Genomic DNA, 20,357 nt, shown 5'->3' with positions numbered 1-20,357 from the left:
GTGGCACTGAATCAAATAGGTTAATACATCATTTCATTTAGTTTATTTGCTATGTATGCCTAATAATTGTCCTTTCAGTTTCATGTGATGGGGACTGATGGTAAGAGGCAGCTGTTGATTGGATTTTGGATATCTATTTATATTGTCACATTCAATTTACATATTTTTTCTTGTATATTTTTGATGCTGTTCACCGTTTTCTTTCACTTTCTAAGCTTTTAGCTATTATTATATCTATTCTATAAAACCCATAAGGGTATTGTGGTGCTTCAGATAGATGTGTGTCAAATATTTGAAAAGTGACCAAACGTTTATACAGATGTTAGTTATGATTCTTTCTCAGGAGGCGTGATGCCATAATTTCTGTTTTGCCAGGTAGGTATGAATTTATATTTGATTCCTGCTTGATGTCTGAGCAGGGTCTTTTAAATGAACTGCATTTAGAAATAAAATAATCTGTCGTGGTTAGAGGATTTAATAGGTAAAGTATGCTGAAGTATTATGTAGCTCACTTCCCATTGAAAGGAACAGTTAATGGAATTGGAATCCTGTTCATTTCAATACAATTGAAAATATATTCAGTCTCTGCTAATAAAAGTTTGGGATTTTTTTTCATACAGTTACACATTAAAAATAACTAATAAACTAGATACAATTTGGGCAGTATGGACAGAGTGTTTCTACTGAGAGGAAATCACTAGCTCTTGAAACTTGGTCTCTAACTTTCTTTTCTAAGTCCACTTGTCTCTATTTTTGTTTATTTAGAGTACATCTAGAGCTTGAGTTCTTAGATTTTTTTAAAAAATGAAAGAAAATGCTGGTTTGGAATTGTGTTGCAGTGATTGTGGTGGGTGTAGCTTCTACACTGATAAGGAGTTATCCAGGTGTTTACCTGTATCTTTACTTTCTATTTTTTTTTTTCTTGCATCTTGGATTGTCCATCTGCATCTTCATTTAGTATGGAAAATTTTCAATCATCATCTATTTGAATATCATCTATACTTTCTTTTGTCTTTTGTATTCTTTTCTAATTTTGATCTGTTTGTGTTTAGATTGTTGCTGCTCAAAGTGTGGTCCTCAGGTCAGTACTGGTATGCAAACTGATGTTATTGGTCTGTAATGGACCAAGACAAATTCAAAGTAAACATTTAGAAGCTTTTAATAGCAGCTTGATATTATCATGACATCTAAGCACATGATTTTTCAAAAAGAAATTCACGTTTACTGTATTTTATAGAAGTTTTTGTCAGCAGTAGATCGGCCATTTAAAAAATGGTCCTGGGCTTTCCTGGTGGTGCAGTGGTTGAGAGTCTGCCTGCCGATGCAGGGGACACGGGTTCGTGCCCCGGTCTGGGAAGATCCCACATGCCGCGGAGCAGCTGGGCCCGTGAGCCATGGCCACTGAGCCTGCGCGTCCGGAGCCTGTGCTCCGCAATGGGAGAGGCCACAACAGTGAGAGGCCCGCGTACCACAAAAAAAAAAAAAAAAAAAAAAAGGTCCTTCATCACCGATAGTTTCAAAAGTATATATTTTGTTAGACCTTCTTATTCTATTCTTTGTATCTCTTAACTGCTCTTACATATTTTATTTTCTTTCTTTTTCTGAACTGCATTTTAGATAGGTTTTAAAAGTCTTTCCATTTCCTAATTCTCTGTTTGTACTGACTCTACTGTTTAAATTTTTACACCGAATTAAAAATTTTACTTTTTTTTTTTTTTTTTAATTTTTTTTTTTTTTTTTTTGTGGTAGGCGGGCCTCTCACTGTTGTGGCCTCTCCCGTTGCGGAGCACAGGCTCCGGACGCGCAGGCTCAGCAGCCGTGGCACACGGGCCCAGCCGCTCCGCGGCATGTGGGATCTTCCCGGACCGGGGCCCGAACCCGTGTCCCCTGCATCGGCAGGCGGATTCTCAACCACTGCGCCACCAGGGAAGCCCCATACCTATGTTTTTTATTTCTTGAGGTTTTATTTAATTCACACACATATTTTAAGCGTTTCTATTACTTGAAACATCCGTATTGTATAATCTTTCCAATAATTGCAATACGTGTACTCTAATTCTGCCATATCTTGTTTATGTTGGCCCTCATTCATTGTGTCTGTTTTGTGATTTTTTTTTTTTTTTTTTTAATTGAGTAGAGTTTTTTGGAAAGTTGTTGGATTCTTTGAGGTCTGGATTGAAGTTATTTTCTTTCACTGAGAATTTACCTATGCTTCCCCCAGGTGACTAGGGATACTGACAGTTTAAGAGCACTTTAAATAGATCTTCACATGAGATTTATTGGATTATGCAAGTAGTGTGAATTTAGTCTGAGAACCTTTGTGAAGTTTCCCCTTTGTGATTACAGTGTCAAGAGAGTAGATAAAACATGCTTGAAATGACAAAATTATAGAGATGGAACATAGATTAGTGGTTGCCAGGGGTTAGGGATGGTGCTTTTGATAGACTTTTTAGGGTCCATCTCCTGAGCCTCGTGTAGACATTAAGATGTAAAATCAGTTTCAATACTTTTAGGTACATACTCTCAGAATGAAAACTGGTTTCCTAGGTTTGCTTATTCTACTTTCATTGTGTTTACAGCTTATGTGGATATGGTACTTTCTTGCTAGCTAAGCAATTCATTAAAACAGATTTTCCCACTAACTTTAAAAAGTTGTATCTAGAAGTATCAAGGTATCTAGTCTGCCATACTGCTGGAAATCAGTGTCCCCATCTGTCTACAGTTTAGTCTTATGAAGTATGTTGTTATTTTTGCCTGTGCTCTCTTGTATTTTTGTTAAAGTATTTTATCTCTTTGGTCCATCAGACTTCTTGTACAGACCTATTACAATCTATACCCAGTTATGTTTTCTCCTTGGTTTCCCACTGTTCCTTCACTGGTGATATTATGGTTTATTAAAGACATCATGTGTTGTAGCTGCCATTCTTTCACTCGTGTCATTCTATCCTGTTTAAATGCTATCTCCTTTTGACTCCAACCGCTGCTTCTAGCACTGTTGACATTTTGGGCTGGATAATTCATTTTGTGGGGTGTTATCTTGTGCATTGTAGGATGTTAGCAGCTTCCCTGGCCTCTACTCACCAGGTACAAATAGTACCTCCCATTTTCTAACAGTTAAAAGTGTTTCCAGATGTTGCCAAATGTCCTTTGGAGGCACCACCACCCGTGGTTGAGAACCACCGTTCTACCTCTGTATGAACTTGGCCTCAGTTGAAGAGCCTTCTTTGATGATTCCTGCCTGTGGCTTTTACCTTCTGGATTTTCTGTAGTACATATTGTCTGGATTGTACACTTGTCCCTATTACATTTGGTTGTGAATTTCTTTCTCTCTCTCCCTCCTTCCCCACCCTCTGTGTGTGTGTGTGTGTGTGTGTTTGTGTATTTGTGTCTGTGTCTTTCTTATTTTCCTCAAGTTCTAGAGGGTGGGGACCATGTATTTTACCTTTTTATTTGTTTGCAATTTTGGTGAACCCCATATACTTGATAGTAGTTTTAAATATATCAATTTCTTGCTTTTTCCTTTTTTTTTCATTTTTTCATATGGTAGTAATGGGGGTTTAGGATATTGAATCATTCTAGAAAATGTGGAGAACTTTGAGGCATTCTAAATTGAGACTTTACTAATGGTAATGTTGAGACTTGCAGACAATAGAATTAATACCAGTGTAACAATAGTGTGTATACTCAGTAATAACTGGAAAATTCAAGACAGTGCAAGATAGTTACAAAGATATAAGAAAGATGTAATTTCTGTTAGATAGATCCATTGTATAAGTAACCAGAAAAATGTGCAGTAGAGTAGCATTAAGAAAAATAGACTCAGAAATGTAGAAAATGGAAGGATTTGTAGAAGCATGAAGTACGAATGATTAGTTCTACAGAATGAGATGAGCAAAGTAATCAATATGTCAGGGTAAATTGTTAGGAATGATGGATGTAGCATCTGGTTAGGAGTGAGTTGTGTAAAGCTGATAAATGTGATATGTGAATGTTAGTAAGTTGAAAACAAGTTGGGCATAGAGAGGTTAGCTTCCTACTATCAACTCAGGAGGAACATGTATATTTTGCCCCAGTTGGGAAAGATACAGCACAGCTATAGATTCCCCCCCCCTTTTTAAAAATTATCACCAAGTTCCAAGTAACAAAATAAATTAAAGCTTGAATCTAATTACGTTTATAAGGTGCTTTTCCTCATCTAGGCCAAAATCTTCATGAAGAAAATCATAAGCATAATATGTTTTCATTGTAGAAGAATTAGAAAGCAATGAAAGGTATGGGGAAAATGAAAGTTGCTTCCCAAAGCCTAAACCACTATTATCATTTAATTCTGTTCTTTTGATTTTTATATGATCTCAGTTTCTCTCTAGATATACATATAAAATGTGCCTTATATAGATATCAGTGTATACTGTGTGTATATGTGTATGTTTGTAAGTATGTATATTTAGTTAAAATAGGGATTATTTTATATGTAATGTGTTATAGCCTATTCTTTTTCATATAATATTATGAACATTCTTCCATATCTTTAAAAATTTTTTGAAGTGATATTTAGTGTCTACATAGCATTCTGTTCTGAGATTATCCCCAAATTTATTTAACCATACACCTATTGTTAAACATTTAGATTTTCTTCCATAAATATATATACACACACATACACACATGAACATACATGTACACAGTTTTTTTTTCCAGGTCTTGTTTAAAAAAATTTTTTTTATTGGAGTATAATTGCTTTACAATGTTGTATTAGTTTCTGCTGTGCAATGAAGTGAATCAGCTATATGTATAGATATATATATTCCCTCCCTCTTGGACCTCCCTCCCACGCCCACCCCCATCCCACTCATCTAGGTCGTCCCAGAGCACCGAGGTGAGCTTCCTGTGCTTTATAGCACGTTCCCACTGGCCGTCTATTTTATGCATGGTTGTGTATATATGTCAATTCTAATCTCCCAGTGAACCACTCTAATGAAAATTTTGAGTACATATCCCATTTTCTTTGAAGAGTTGTTACCTCCACCATAGTCTGCCTCTCATAATTCGCTCCACAAAATCGTTCTACCTGTCTTTCTTAATAAAAAGAATCCCAATTTTATATGTGTGCAGTATTACCAAATTTGGAGACTGTGTTTTCTTTCCCCTCAAGTGGTTAGGTGTGGCCAAAGGACTAGGTTGCTAATCTGTAAGCTGAGATATGAGCATTAGAAGAGAGTGAGATGGGCCTTTCTTCCCCTTCCTTCTTGCTGCTCCTCATAGCCTTCTTGGAGTGTGAGGTGACTTTTCTTTTTTCTTTTTTTTTTTTTTTTTTTTGTGGTACGCGGGCCTCTCACTGTTGTGGCCTCTCCCGTTGCGGAGCACAGGCTCCGGACGCGCAGGCCCAGTGGCCATGGCTCACGGGCCCAGCCGCTCTGCGGCGTGTGGGATCTTCCCGGACCGGGGCACGAACCCGCGTCCCCTGCATCGGCAGGCGGACTCTCAACCATTGCGCCACCAGGGAAGCCCTGTGAGGTGACTTTTAATAGAACAGTATATGGTAGAGCAAAAAGCTGGAAGGAACTTGGATTCCTAATATTTGGAGTGGCCACATCAGCCTTTGATTATGCACTTCTAGACATTTACATGGGAGAAATTCTCTCCCTTTGTTTTTTTCCTCTCGTCATTATATTATAATTATTAAAAAATTGTTTTGTCTTGGGAAGGATATGACCTAACCCTAGCTGATAAAGGATGTCATTGTTTGGTGATCTGTGCAGTAATGTGATGGGTCCAATATAAGGAAACATGCATTGTGTCATGGTAGATTCTAGATCCATGTTGAAAACCAAAATCTGCTTTGAGACTGGAGAGACATTAATTGGTATTGAAAAGGAAATACTTGATACGTATTTTCTGGAGTTCTTTGATAATTATATTGCTGAATTTTGTTCTCAGATGATTTTAATAATTATCACAGATATTTCAGAAAATGTATGACAGCTTTTAGGCAAAAAAGTCACTAACTGTTGAAAATTATTAATTGTAGTGTATCATAATAATCTCTTAAAGCCCTCTGAATTTGTAATATTTATTAGATATCTTGGCTAGTCATTTAGACAGAGTTAGCTCATAAATGTGACTTTTAATCCTCTCATTAACTTTATTGGAAGAATTTTGACAAATGAAATTAAAAAAATTTTTTATTTATAACTTTAGATGTATTTTGGGGGGTATTGATTCTAAGACAGTTGTTCTTAACTTTAGTGAACGAAGTGAAGGATACACATTTAAAAAGTTACTAGACTATTTTTTGAGAAGTTTTAGGTTTATAGAAAAATTGAGCAGAAAGTACAAAGAGTTCCCATATATCCGTTCTCCACAGTATACACATTTTTATCCAGGGTGTTCCACACACATAAAAAAAGACTTTATATCCCTGAACCAAGTGTGTATTATTTTATAACAGGAAAACTGCACAGCCCTGAAAGACCTTTTACGCTAACCCAGAGTTTCCCACCCTCAGCACTATTAACATTTTAGGGCAGATAATTATTTGTTCTGGGAGACTATCTGTGCATTGTAGGATGTTTAGCAGTATCCCTGATCTCTACCCACTAGATGCCAGTAATAGTCTCTGGTTGTGGCAACCAAAAATGTTTCCAGACATTGCCAAATGTCCCTTGGGAGGCAAATCACCCCCAGTTGAAAACCATTGCTCTAACCAATTTTCAAAGCTTTAGGATTTGCTGTATTTTTAAGGTGGGCTCAAATTGAAGGAGCCTGTAGTTCAGTGACCCTTCACGTGAAGTCGTGTAGAAAAAGTTAGAATCATCCTGCCCCTTGGGAACCGCAGGCAGCATACAGACTCTTGCTGAGCCTCATTTTCCTTGGTTGTGAAATAGGTAAAATATTACCTGAGTTGCTTTGAGAATTCATTGAGCTAGATTATATAAAAATATTTTAATTTTAGTTTCCTTCTCTTCAGATGTTGTGCTATACTGTTTGGATTTATTCCCTTGAAAGTGTTAAACACTAATTACAAAGTTCTTATATCTGTGGGAAAGGCTATCACAGTTTAGGATCTGCTATTTATGGACTTCAAGAGTACTATACTGTGGGTGGATAAAAACCTGAAATAAATGTTAAATGAAGACTGATTTATGAGGTCAGTTGTGTTTTGTCTCTTGGTGGTGCTCCCATTAGGTTGTCACCGCATTCACATTGTAACAGTTAAGTGATCTCCTGTGTTCTTTCAAGGACTGTGAGCTTCTCAAATTGTTGATAGCATTAGATGTCAGCCAGTCCTTTGACCTTCGAAGTTTTTGTCTTCACATCTGAAATCCCTCCAGTTGTAACAGCCTGTGTGTCAGCTCCATTACAGGAAGCCAGGCCTCTATCAGCCTGTGCTTAGTCCACTTAAGACTTCTAAAAACTTGACAAAGGTCACAACTAATAACCTCCACTTCCCATTGCTACTTTGTAGAGTTATAAAGCATTGTTCACTAGTGAATGAAATGCTGTCTGTAATAATTAAGGTTATTCTAACCGTTCTACCCCTTGCAGAAAATTTCCAGAGACTTGGTGAAGATACGAAAGCTATCAGAAAGACTATAGCACTATTGTACTGTAAGTATTGCTTTGAAAAAGAACTGTAAATTAAGAATATTTTAAGTATCCAGTTGTTTGGGGGAAAATATGTTAGGCAGAGTTATTATATGTAAAATATAGAAGAAGCTATATTATAATCATGTTAATAATTTATAAGAACTAATCCTATGCAGTCTTTTAAAAATTGAAAATGTGTTCTTATGTACTGAGATGAGGATTTTACAAATAGCATTGAAAAATATTTCTAATTCTAACAAGGATTGATCTAGTTTATGTACATTTGCTTATTTAAAACTATCAGAATCAAAAGAATCATTGTAGTTTTGTAGGTTTGTGATTTGTTTGGGTGACTTATTGTTTAGGTTATTTTGCAGAATTATTTATTTGCTGATTTATTTATGTATTTCATTATATATTTATTTGATTATTTAGTAAATTATTTATCTGATGAATTATTAATACCACTTCATGACATGCTTTAAATTATTTATAACTTAATTTTGAGTTTATTGCTTTTAGTTGCTGCATTGTTACTGACTAGTTTTGATTTTTTTTCTTTGTGGTTCTTTAAAATTAAAGTATTAGCTCTAAGGCAAAAGTATATTCATTGAAATGCCCAGGGATTTTTTTTAAAAGTAATTTATGGTAGTGATAAAATTTCAGTTATGCTTTGTTTAGCTCTAAATTTACCTGTTTAGGTTTACCCGTGATAGAATATTTGTTTGTTGTGTGCATACTTATTGTAGAGTCACTTACAAATTAATGATATAGCCTATAGCCTGTAAACTGAGACAGAACATATAAACCTCAGTCCACATTATCTTAGGTATCTCTAAAGGGCAGGTTGGTATTTCTTACTTGCTATAGAATAGATAATGGAGTCTTAGTTATTTTATCTTAGTGGCAAACCTATTTTACTACTGAAATATTTTTAGGAAAGCTCAGAGAAATGAAGTCCAACTTACATTTGGATTCCTGAGATATAAATTTGACTGATGTAGCCCTTTGTTTTTTTAAATACCTGTTATATGTGAATTTGGAAAGCAGCATGATGTTTATATAGATTTTTATATCAGTCTTAGTGACATACTTATTTTATACCATATCTCTTATGGAAAGTTTTATACAGCTTTATTTTAATGAGCTAAAAATGTACAAGGGTCTTTTATAAATGCCAGCTATAATTTCTCTGTCTTTACCGAATAATTCTCTTATGTGAAGTTTCTATTTTTAACCAAATAAAGTATTTCTTCTTAGTTCTGACTCTGTTTTGTAAGGTAGAACAAGTTATTAGTGTTCTCTTTTTGAATGGGTTTAATGAATAAGTTATAGTAATTGTTTGGGTTAAAGGGTATCATGTGTACAACATAGTCTTTCTCCTGTGTTTGCTTGCAGTGAATTACTGTGTACTTTATAGTTTTAACATTTCAGAGAGAAGCAGCATTGTACATTTCAAGTTGAACTATATGCTGTTGAGATATAGGAAAATGACCTCTGTAGACAGGTTTCACTATAGAATTTTAAACTGCATATGTAAACCCACATTTCTTATTTTGAAATATTGACTATATGAATGTTTAATTGGGATATTGCTTTAGTATATATACTTGGCCTAAAGGAAGTGGTTTCATTTGATTTATATACATGGATTTAAAAATGTGTTTATTGTACATATCTGTGACTTCTGTTCTCTAGATGAACAACCACAGATATTGTTAGATATGGAATTTTATTTTAAAGTTTGCTTCAGGATGCCACTGTGGACTTGTTTCAAAGAAAAAAGCTTCCTTCTCCAATGTTGAATAAGATCTCCTATACTAGTTGTGTAATATACCCAGCCCACACTATAACATGTAACTGTGTCATCCAAGTGATCTCTAATTGGAAGATACAGATACACATATGTGCACACACACACGCACACATTTGTGAAATTGTCTCCTGAATAATTTCTTAGGACTTGTTTTTGAGAAGAGATGTTGATGGAGATTGTCATAATAGTAGCTAGCATTTACTGAGCACTTATTATGTGCAGGCACAGTGCTCACATCATCTTTTACATGGATTATTTGTTACTCTTTCCAGTGAGAGAAGTACAGTTATTATCTTCATTTTATGAATGAGGAAACAGAGACTTAGTAACTTGCTCATTGCCACACAGCTGACAGTAAGTGATGGCGCTGGAATTGGGACTCATTTAGTCTGACTCCCAAAGGTCCTTCTTAGCCCATTACAATTCTGTAATGTAGCTTTATTGTTGTTTTAATGTAGTTTTATTTGTTGTATTACATTACAAATCTGTAATGTAATTATGCTACATTACAATTCTGTAATGTAGTTTTTCACCTGAGTTGTTTTCATTTGTTTGTTTGTTTTTAGAGACTGTAGTTATTTATATCTCTGATAGACAACTTGCTAAGTATATTCAGTTTGTGTTTCATTTGGTCATCTTTTTTAAACAGTAGGCAGTGCTTGAGCTTCTTGAATTTTCTGATTTGATTCTTCTTATAATCCTGTATAGTGGATCCGAATTAAATATAGAAAAAGAATTTCTGCCTCAGGGACATTGAATGTTTGCCTGGTGGATGTCTAACGCTCAGATCACTTCTTTTGACTGTTAAGCCCAAGGCCATTTCCAGGGCTCTGTTAGGTCAAATCTTGGGTGTTGTTGGTGTGAGTGCCATAAATAATTGCATCTGTATGAATGCCAGGACAATAGGCGTAAACTAGTACCATCCTGGGCAAATTGGGACCTCTGGTCACCCTAGTAACATCTCAGATTCCTATTGAGTAGTCCCTAACAGTGTATATACTGCATATTTAAGAGCAATATTAATTCACATGCAATATTTTAAAAAATATTTTATGATAAAACAAACTTCTTTTATGGCCAGTATTTATGTGTTTTTGTTAGCTAACCTAGGCAGTTTGTGTTTATGACTTTTATAAAGTGTGTCTCTGATGTTTTACAGCTTTTGGAACCTATTTTCAAGGTGAAAATAAAGAGGAGGTATTACTATTGGGAACAGAAAGATGAGTATGGCAAAGTTGGTCGTAATATAGTATATAGTTGTAAAGTTTTTCTTCGTATCATACATTACAGGATTTTTAATACTTGTTTTGCTTTGTAAATCTTCCGATAAATGGTATATTTGACATTGTATGGACAACTAATTCTATTTGTTATTATACGTTCAGAATTTATAATTTTATGTTAGGTGATCCAGTAGTTTTTTTTTTCCCTTAAAAAATCATGTTACATGTCATTTATATTGATAAGTTGGCAGTTTGCCAAAGCATTTTTGAAAACAACTGTTTTTCCTTGATGAAATTCTGTGTGGGAAAATAGGAATCTGTAGAAGAGAATTGCTTAAAGGTTTTTGGTTTTTGTATAGTTTTCTTTTTAATTCTTTCTTGACATGTATTTAATAAAGTCACAATTAGGTATTAAATTTAAATTTCAAGTTTTTTTGCATTTAGAGATAGATTACTTGTTAAGTTGAACTAGGTAACCACACTGGCATTATTTGTATTTGAATGTACATTAAAAAGAAAAATTCTTATGCAGTAGTTCTTATTCATACGTATGTATAATATCAGCACTCTTTTTGTTCAGCAAGGCCTGTTAGGTAAGCTTCCGTATATTTTGCCTCGAGTTTGTCACAGTATATGAAGCACTTGGCAAAATACTACTATAATTGTAAGAGTAATAACATAGCTTATGTGTTGGCTCTGAGAGTACCTCCTTTATAATTATGACAAGTAAAAGTACAGCCAAAGGTCACGTTAAGCACAGAATTTCTTTCACACCTCATCCTTTTTGTGGATAGTCTGTGAAGTAGTTTGCATCCTGCACTGATATTTTAAGACAGCAACCTAAGGTTGTTCCCATGTAAGTGTTTGAAATATCTTACCCCTACCTCCCGTGGGGTTGCAAAATTTGGCACGAACGTGTATTTGAGTCCTGCACTAATTAAATAGAAGCTTATTAAATTTAGAGTTTGCAGAGTAAAAAAGGGGACTCTTGTACTGCATGGATTTCCTAGGGCAGTAGATAATACTGACACATAACAGTCTTTAATAATACTGAATCCTGTCGTGACTACATGCAGTGTCTTAGTGTTGACCACCTTAGTGTTGATGCCGCTCAGTGAAACACTAAACCCAAACCACACAGCAACAACAAAAATAGAAAATAAAATCACACAAATGAAATTATAGAAACATTGGCATGCCTATACATGTACAGTCTATTGAGTAGATTCTATTTTTGACTTTAATTCAGCTAAGTAAAAGTTGGAGTATTGAAAAGGTCATATATAGGAAAGCTTTCTATTAAAAAACATATAAAGAGAATATACATCTGTTCTAGAGTGGTTAACAAATCTCTTTAAGTTAGCCTCAGTACACAATACCAAAAAATATAGGCTGAAGAAAGAATGTTTGGAAGAGGATAAAATTGCAAGTTATAATTTTTAGTATAATTGATAAAAGTGTTTCTTTCTGTTTTTGAAACACATTTTTTCATATAGTTCTGCACCATAGCATGCATGCTTCTTTCTATAAGAATTCTAGAGTATGATTTCCAAACAAGGGTGGTAAAGCCCTATGAGGGGAATTTGGGAAATTAAGGAGGAGTACTTTAGCTGGTCACAATAATTATAGGAGTGTTTCTGGCATTTGATGGGTGGGGATCAGGGATGCTAGGTGTCCTGCAATGCGTGGGACAGTCTCAGACTACAGAAAATTGTCCTGAGAACCACGTAACTTTTGAATGTCTGCTTGCTTAAACTCTCTTCAAAGATAAAGCAATAATACTTCAGTATGTAATATTACTGACAGTTGTTTGTAAGATGTTACATGAGCAATCTGATACTTTAGGGGAAGTTTGTGTTGAGGGGAATCTTAAATAGAATAAAGAAATTCTCTCAAAATTGTATTTACTTCACACATTCTTCCACTTCCTGATTTATAGCATTTCTAACTAGGTATTTAGGTGAAAAGTTTTCAGTTCAGCAATGCAGTTTACTGGAAGCTCTGTTACACTGGTTGCAAATGTGTGACAGGATATTTAAGACTTTTAATAACAAACTAAATTTTAAATTAATGGATCTAAATTAAATTAATTGAATTTTATTAGTTAATAAGGGTTGTTTAAGATATTTCATGATTGCCATCCTAAATATTAAAATTTTGTTTTTAGAATGATAAATGCATTGTTAAAAATATATTTTAAAATGATTTATTTTTATGTTATATTTTTATGTTGTACTGCTATTACTCTGGTACCATCTCCAATAAGCAATCTATTATACAAATTCTCTGTAACTTCTTAAATTTCTTTACCCACTCCACTGGCAATATTTTGGGGGGATATAGTCTTTATTGTAGTATTTTAAACTACTAGAGACTTAATTCCTTGACAGTGTGGTAGGTTTTCTGGGATAGGTTGTAACCGCAGTGTAACAACCTTAGTATAGGTAATGATTTTGACACTACACTTAGAAATAAAACCCAGGTCAGTTGTACTAATAACCACATTTCATAATTTTCTCTATTTCAACAGTATGTAATTTGTCTTGATATTTTAATCTTTATTTCACTTAAGCTTATTTCTATCTTTCTCTTTCATATTCAATTTAATTTTTGTCTGTAATCAGTTATCTCAATACTAATTTTTATTCTAGAGTTCTCTTATACCTCTCCTGTTTCATTTTTTTGGTACTTATAGAGAATGACTTGTGATGTTTTTCCTCTTAGATCCAAATTTATTTATTATATATAGATGCAAATATGTGACTGTTTTTTTTTTTTTTTTTTTTTTTTGCGGTACGCGGGCCTCTCACTGTTGTGGCCTCTCCCGTTGCGGAGCACAGGCTCCGGACGCACAGGCTCTGCAGCCATGGCTCACGGGCTTAGTTGCTCCGCGGCATGTGGGATCTTCCCGGACCAGGGCACGAACCCGTGTCTCCTGCATCGGCAGGCGGATTCTCAACCACTGCGCCACCAGGGAAGCCCTATGTGACTGTTTTATTTGCTCTTCTTAAGTAGTTATGTCTAAGTGTTTACATAATGAAATAAATATTTCATTATAAATTCCTTTTTAATTAATAACATGGTTTAGAATTAATTTTTTTTTTTTTTTTTTTTTGGCTTCGCCACTCTGCATGTGGGATGTTAGTTCTCCAACCAGGGATTGAACCCGTGCCCCCTGCAGTGGAAGTGCAGAGTCTTAACCACTGGACCACCAGGGAAGTCCCTGATTTTTTTCTTTAAAGAGACATTCTGAATTTCATTTCAGAATAGTACAGGGAATGAAAGGGGCATTGGATCTGGTGGGATTGAGAACCACAGTTTTCAAAATGTGCACTTATTCCTTATAGCTCTTCTAACTCTTATGCTTAAAAGATGCTTCCAGATTAGATTGGAGCTTCTTATATGGATGAAAAAAATGTCAAAGCCAACAATTCACATAGGATTAAATATTTTAGCATAAACACTCTTCTAGTTAGGAATATATGGGCTTACTCTGATTTCTTTGATTTTTTTTGATTTCTTTGATATTTTATAAGTGAAAATTTGGAAAATAACTAATGCTAACTAAACATATACACACTCATTTTGTTGTTGGCTTTTTAAGTGAAACTTAATTATAAAGTAATACAGTTAAACTCTATCTTGGATGAAAATGTGTGTGTGTGTGTGTGTGTGTGTGTGTGTGTGTGTGTGTGTGTTTGTACATGCATTTTTTTTTTTTTTTTTTTTTTTTTTTTGCGGTATGCGGGCCTCTCACTGTTGTGGCCTCTCCCGTTGCGGAGCACAGGCTCCGGACGCACAGGCCCAGCAGCCATGGCTCACGGGCCCAGCCGCTCCGCGGCACGTGGGATCCTCCCGGACCGGGGCACGAACCCGTGTCTCCTGCATCGGCAGGCAGACTCCCAACCACTGCGCCACCAGGGAAGCCCTCTACATGCATTTTTATATAATATGGTTTTGCTTGTCTTCAAAGTGACACTATTTATAGTGCATGTGAGCATAACTTGAGAGATGAATGTGCAACAGTTCGGCAGTCATTTGATCCTGGTGTAATGTAGAGACTGTCATCTGAAGACTAAGAGCCATTGTCATGGGGGTTCCCTCTAATCTCAGTGGCATCTTTGCTCAAGGAATAATTGCTCCTTTTTTTTTTTTTAATTGAAGTGTAGTAGGTGTATAATATAAGAATACTTGCTTCTAATTGCTTCCTCTGGTATTATTTCCTATTTGTTTAACTGCTACTGCCATTTTCATTCAGAGTTATGCTGTGGTGTTCTCATGTGTTATAGAAGAAAGTCAAAGATTTGATATCCTTGGAGGTTGGATAGCTTTTCTCTTTTCCTTATATGTGAATCCCAACTCATTGTCTTTTTTTCTGGTTTAACTTCCTCATTATATGAAAAAGATCTTAGGGAGGGTTGAAGTGTCTTTATTTTACTGTCAGACATGATTAGTAGTTTGGTTGGGTATAGAATTTTACATTGCAGCATAATTTTCTTTTAGAATTTTGAAGACTTTGTTTCACAGCATTCAGTTTTGCTACTGAGCGGTTCCTTGCCTTTTTTCCGCCTTCTACATTGTTTTCTGCTTTGCATGACTTGTTTTTATAATTATGGAAACTCTTGGAATCTTTGTCTCTGAATTTTTATGATGATGTGCCTTGGAGTGGATTTTGTTCATTGTTTATACTGGATTTTCTGGGGACTCCTTCATTCTGGAAGCAAGTCCTTTAGTTTGGGGAAGTTATTTTCTTCCCCCTGTTTGTTTGTTAGCTAAGTCTGTTTTTCCATTTCTTGTAGTTTCCATTTTTCTACACCAGGGTAGTAGAGGTGGGATGTGTGAGGTTGAATGTTCCTGGACTGTGGGCAAAATGGTTCTCCTTTTCCTCCGTGTCTTTTATAAGTTCTTTTATGAGTTACTTCCTTTGATAAGTCATTTATTTTCCAAAAATATGAGTTCTCTTTGGGGTTTGGGGAAGGAGAAAGTAAGCCCATGTGGCATGTGGTTAATCTTTGTTCAGTCGATCTTTTTATGTGCTCTTCACTCTGTACCTCTTTTCCTGGCTTACTCAACTTGCAGGATGTAGCTCTTGGAAGCTTTCCCTGATTCATCAGTGATATTTCCTCACCTTCCACAAACCTTTGTAGAACACATATTATATACCATGTTGTAATAATTAGTTCATTGCTTATCTTTGTAATAAAAACACGAATTGTCTTATTTTTACCAGTGACTATGTGCAAAGCATAATGTTTCTTGAATGAAAACATAAAATACAGAAATGAAGTTGATAATAGGTAGCAACAGTACAGTTTTATCAGAAGAATTGTAATTATTTATTTTAATCCTATTCAGTGAATGTTTGATAGATTAAAAAATAAAACTTAATGGAGATTTACTTTTTTTAAATAAAATATTAGTATTGTTAGTATCCTGCGGTAAGCAAAAAATGTCTTTATATTGAAGCTAAATTACAGAGTAGTCATGAGAGCTTCAATTTCTTTATGCATTTAATTAGAAATTAATCTACAGGATACGAAAAAGTAGATGACTAGTGGATAGTTTTATATATTAAGGAGAGTACAACAAAATCATAGAAAATAAGCAAGAGTGGAGAAAAAAGTTTTGTCATCTTTGGTTAGCAAAGCATTCCAGTAATTCCAAATTGAAAAATTCTAAGAAAATATGATATACTTGTTTTGTGAAAGCCTGCTGTAGCCACAGAAAAAAGGAAAACATATGAATTAGCACCAGATTTCATTAAAAGACCTCTGTCACTGTCTTGAGTTCACTTTCCACCATCAGAATTACCTGTTGTTTGTTTTTGGGAGGTTTTCCTTTGATCATAATATTGTTTTGTTTTATTAATTTCAACTTTAATGGTAGGGAATAAAATTGTTTTAATCTAAACTGTTTGACTCATGAGTCATGTTTTCATATAAGTTAAAATAAATCAATCAGCAAATATGTACTGAGTACATACAAGGCCCTGGTTGGTATGAAGGGAAGTCGAAGAGGTATCACTTTGGAGTGAAGATGTATGCATGCAAGGAGTGGCAAATACAAAGTTCAATAGGATGAGAAATGTCTCAACATTGTATATGATTAATTGTCAATGGCCCAAATGGGATTTATAATAATAATTTAGCTCTTATTAGCTAGCATTTAGTAGAATGGTCACATCCTCTTAAGTCATGATGATATAAAGCAATAGGATCAATAACTTGTTGAAGTTACTTAACAGTGTTCTAAATTTTATTTTGAATATTTCTCTGTCATTTTAGCCCATACACCCCCATATATCTTTAGGGCCTAATCATTTTCATCCTTGAGTTCACTTGCTAATTTGAAATGTCTTTAAAATTACATAGAATTACTTTTGGAATATTGTGTTTTTCACCTATTAACTTATATACATACTATTATAATGTTTTCATAATAATCATTTAAGTTTCAAACATTAGGAATTTTGCACCAAAAAAGGTAGGTGGTAAATTTTGCTGTACAATACTGTTTTGTTCCATAAAGCATGGTTTGAATTCTTTGTTTTATGCCCATGTATTTTCCTTTAAATTCAACATTCATATTTTTAAGGAGTAGTTTCAGGATAAAGTTAGATATACTATATATTTTTTATTCAAATGAACTTATTTTCCCCTATCTTGACACCTTGTAATTCATTTGGAGTTTTGTTAAAATATTTTTCCGAGTGTTTGAAGTTCATACTTAAACCATCTCTGTCAATCCATCTCCCACACTTCTTCCATCTCCTTTTCTTATCTTTTGTTCTGTATCCCACTGAACCCAGTACACATACAAAACTTTATGAAAAAGCTGAAATCAGCTACAGGAAGGTCTTATGGAGAAAAAATATAATTATGTTATTGTATAAACTTTTAAAATGTTGTCTAGCAAGCTAGAACTGCTTAACAGATGTGATTGCTTCATTGTTTCAAATTTATGCCAATCAGAGTTGATAGAATTTGATCACACTCTAGTAGATTTATGAGATAAATTACAATATTGCATGACATGCTTCAGATAGAAAACATCAGTATAAGTTGAATATAATTTCTTGTTTAAGATAACAAGCCAGTAATTCTTTAAATCAGATGCTTGCTACTTTGAGAGAATATTGATCAGTTTTGGTGAAGATTAACAGTATCTTTGATATTTCCTTCATGGTGACAAAAAGTGTATTAAACTTTTGTTTTCGTGTACAAATATGTTTGTAAATGGGAGGCATCTTGTTTCTATTTAGCTGTAGATGACCTGTCAGATTTCCAAAGGCTTATAAAGAAATGAGGCTGAACTTAAATTTGACTACAGATAATTTTAATACAAGATAGAAAGCTTGTCACTGTGGTCCTGATTTCTTTAGAGTAAGGTTTCGTTTCATGGATCTAAAGACTTACTAGGATTTTTTTTTTTTAAACATAAGTTTAATACCTCATATAAACAGAGAAAATGAGAAGGAACATATTCACTAATGAAGTGATAGATTCCCACTGGGAAGTTAGAGCCCAGGAGTAGAGTCAGGTCCTTCAGCCTGTTTGCTCTACAACAAATGATGAAACTAGTTATTCAAAGGCTGGGGAAGAATGTTTTAAACTTCATTTAGGAGGTCTGTGTAGTGGAATCCCTCAGTTCAAGTCTGAAATAAACTGTGGAGTCTCCTGAGAAGTAATGATTTGAAATTGTTACTAAGCCAAATCATTTGTGAAAGGAGGGTAGAATTTTTAGTTTTTTTAGATTGGAATATAAAAATTTTTGAATAGGGAGACCAACCAAAGCAATGATTTTTAAAAAGGTAGACCCTCATGTTTCAGGTAAAAATATTGTGAAATTGCTTTAATTTTTAGGAAGAAAATTATGTACAACATGGCTTAGGTTTAAAATATTTAAGAAATCGTTCAAGTATTCACAAAAGTACAGAGGATAAATAGAACAGGCAACCTTGTATTTACCATGCAGAATTTGTATATTGACATTTGCTGTATATATTTTCAAAAAACATTTTTTTTTTTTTTTTTTTGGTGGTACGCGGGCCTCTCACTGCTGTGGCCTCTCCCTTTGCGGAGCACAGGCTCCGGACGCGCAGGCTCAGCGACCATGGTTCACGGGCCCAGCCACTCCATGGCATGTGGGATCTTCCCGGACCGGGGCACGAACCCGTGTCCCCTGCATCCGCAGGCGGATTCTCAACCACTGCGCCACCAGGGAAGCCCTTCAAAAAACATTTTAAAGTCCTTCCTTTCCCAGAGATAACCATCACCCTGGAATTGGTTTATATCCTTTCTGTCCGTGTTTTTAGACTATACCTACATTCATGTGTTCATTGAGTGTTCTTACTAAACTGAGATATTCTGTTAGTCTTTATGCAGTTTGCCTTTTTATCTTTTTTACCCAACATTGTTTCTGAGCTATTCCTTGCTTTTGATTTTACATCTGGTTTATTAATTTTAATTGTTCTTTAATAGGACAACACCAGTACTGCAGTTTGGGTCTGTCTTTGTCTTTGGATGGGCATTTAAGGGTCAGGTTACTTTGCCCAGACTTTTTCCACAGATATCCCTGTGGCTCTGCCAGGCTCACGGTTTGCAGCACGTGGGAAAAGCTGCCATCACCTTTTAGGCCACTGTGTCCAGGTGCTGGCATTAGGTGGCATCCTCAGGCCATTTAGTGCCACTAGAGTGTGCATTGCTTTATCTTTTCTTGCTGAAGTTCCTCTGACATTTAAAACCAATTGCAAAGAAGCCTGCAGACAGCCTTGTCCTGCTGCTTTTTAAAAAAAAAATCCTCCTATTCTCTCTGACCCATATGAAAAAATAACATCTCTATCTTTTTTTTTTTTTTTGATATTTGCTTGAAAAAGATGCCTTTTGTTACATTTTCCAGGTTTACCATTTTTGTTTTTATTTTCACCTGTGGGAGGCTAGGACCTATGCTATCTGGGGGTTTATTTTGCCATAGCAACAAGTGTACTGGGTCTTTGCGTAAGGACGACGTGGTTTGGCTTGATGTAAACAATATGCTTTTGTGCCCATGTCGTTATGTAATTGTTTCAGTTAATGACAGTGAAGTATTTAGTCTTGAAAATGGTACTCTCTTATTTGTGAACATTTTGGAATTTTTAAGAGATTATTTGAACCTTTTATCATTTAAATTACATACTTTGGATTCACATTAATATTATAATTTTCATTAGCCGGACTTATTTTAGTGCATTTCATATTTGGTGGAAGTCATATATTTAGAAGTATACTTAGCCCTATATTACACACTTAAGATTTGAATTGTGATGTACTCTCAAACCATTGAAGAGAAAGCTGTCACTCTATGAAATTCTTTGACTGTGTGCCCAGCAGCTTGATATGCCTCATAGAATGCCAGATATTAGAATATTAATGTTATTAACCCTGTCACTGAAAGTACTTCTTCTTGGAATAAAAAAAGATTAAATAAATTGCTAGGTCCGCATCACTTCTTGTGTATCAGTAGTTTCACAAAGCTGAAAAATGTTTATGCTGTGCAATAAACAGATGCTGCTCTAACAGTGCAATACATTATGTACCAAAAATGATCTTTCTTTTAATCATAGATGCTGATTTAATGAGACAAAGACTAGCTTACATCAGAAATAGATTTAAGATGTAATTTTTTTGGCTTTCTGTGTGGTTTTTCTACATAATTAATGGACATTCCTTTTAAAGTCATTCTCAGTTTTTTGG

The 20,357-nt window shown here is 34.8% G+C and overlaps 1 protein-coding gene across 17 annotated transcripts in view; it reads left to right on the top strand.

Moving 5' to 3' along the window:
* TBC1D5 (TBC1 domain family member 5) overlaps positions 1–20,357 on the top strand; it is a 567,716-nt gene that overhangs the window by 48,266 nt on the left and 499,093 nt on the right. For 11 of the 17 annotated variants that reach the window (XM_067033841.1, XM_067033851.1, XM_067033849.1 and 8 more), the window contains exon 2: positions 7,546–7,608. The exons of the other annotated variants lie outside the window; for them this stretch is intronic. The gene's annotated coding sequence lies outside the window, so the exon portion shown is untranslated. The remainder of the gene's footprint in view (positions 1–7,545; positions 7,609–20,357) is intronic. 17 annotated transcript variants of the gene reach the window in all.

The sequence above is a fragment of the Kogia breviceps genome, chromosome 5 (assembly GCF_026419965.1).
Source record: "Kogia breviceps isolate mKogBre1 chromosome 5, mKogBre1 haplotype 1, whole genome shotgun sequence".
Taxonomy (NCBI): Eukaryota; Metazoa; Chordata; class Mammalia; order Artiodactyla; family Physeteridae; genus Kogia; species Kogia breviceps.
Note: the sequence above shows the minus strand (reverse complement) of the source record. Positions and strands in the feature narration are given on the sequence as shown.